Source organism: Molossus molossus, unplaced genomic scaffold, assembly GCF_014108415.1.
Source record: "Molossus molossus isolate mMolMol1 unplaced genomic scaffold, mMolMol1.p scaffold_m16_p_3, whole genome shotgun sequence".
NCBI classification, from domain to species: domain Eukaryota; kingdom Metazoa; phylum Chordata; class Mammalia; order Chiroptera; family Molossidae; genus Molossus; species Molossus molossus.
The window spans coordinates 56,660,233-56,661,597 of NW_023425366.1; the positions used below are offsets into that span (position 1 = coordinate 56,660,233).

General features: G+C 33.8%; 1 non-coding gene across 1 annotated transcript; it reads left to right on the top strand.

The window, feature by feature from the left end:
* The first annotated feature begins 293 nt into the window (after positions 1 to 293).
* LOC118642998 lies at positions 294 to 401 on the top strand. The gene has a single exon (XR_004961898.1). It is a non-coding gene; the product is annotated as a U6 spliceosomal RNA (small nuclear RNA).
* The last annotated feature ends 964 nt before the right edge of the window (positions 402 to 1,365 follow it).

Here is a 1,365-nt window from a genome sequence, read left to right on the forward strand (position 1 = left end):
TTGCAGTTTGTCCCTGGCCCTGGTTGAGTCGTGCAGGTGGCAGCCACTTGATGTATTTCTTTCACCTCTCTCTCTCTCTCTATCTCTCTCTCTCTCTCTCCCTCCCTCCTGCTCTATCTGAATAAAAAAATAAAATAAAATAAAAAAAAGCTTGCTAATTCACTTATATACTATAGGGTGATGAAAATGTACCAAGCCTTAAGCCAAGTGGGTAATCAGTATGCCAATCATTTTTATCCATTAAAAATGCATTTACTGGTGGCTCATTCTCTGTAAGGCAGAGTTGAAATAAAGATCTTACTGTGCTCACTTCATAGACTAAAATTCAAATGATACAAGGAAGATTGGCAAGACGCCTGTGCAACGATGATATACAAATTCATTAAGCATTCTATATTTTAAAAAAGAAAAATAAATAAACATCTTTTGGGTAGTATAGACATTTTAATGATGTTAAGTTCTTCTTATCTGTGAACACAGTATATGCTTTCAGTTATTTGTATCTTCTTCAGTGTCTTTCTTCCGTGTCATACTTTTCTGAGTACAGGTCTTTTACATCCTTGGTTATATTTACTCCTGGGTATTTTTTTAAAGCAATTATAGATGGATTGTTTGCTTGGTTTACTTTTCTGATTATTCATTTTTGGTGTATAAAAATGGAACTGGTTTCTAGATATTTATTTTTTATCCTGCTGCTTTGCTAAATTCATGGATTTGTTCTAGTAGTATTTTGGTGGACTCTTTAGGGTTCTCTAAATACAGTATCATGTCATTTGCAAAAAAGATAATAGTTTTACTTTTTCCTTTCCAATTTGAATGCTTTTATTTTTTCTTCTTGTCTGATTGCTGCGGCTAGAACTTCCATTACTATGTTGAATAAAAGCAGTGAAAGCGGACACCCCTGTCTTTCCCCATCTTAAAGGGAAAGCTTGTAGTTTGAGCCCACTGAGTCTGATATTGACTGTAGGATCATCATATATGGCCTTTATTATGTTGAGGTATGTTCCTTCTACTCCCACTTTGCTGAAAGTTTGTTGTTGTTTTTTAAAATCATAAATGGATGTTGGATTTTATCAAGTGTGTGGGGTTTTTTTGCATCTATTGATATAATCATGATTTTTATCCTTCATTTTGTTTATATGATGTGTCACGTTTATGGCTTTGCCGTTATTGTAACAACCTTGCATCCCTGGAATAATTCCCACTTGATCATGGTGTATGATCTTTTTAATGTATCGCTGGATCTGTTTTGCTAATATTTTGTTGAGGATTTTATCATCTATGTTCATCAAGGATATTGGCCTATAATTTTCTTTCTTTGTAGTGTCTTTATCTGGTTTTAGAATTAGAATAATAATGCTGGCC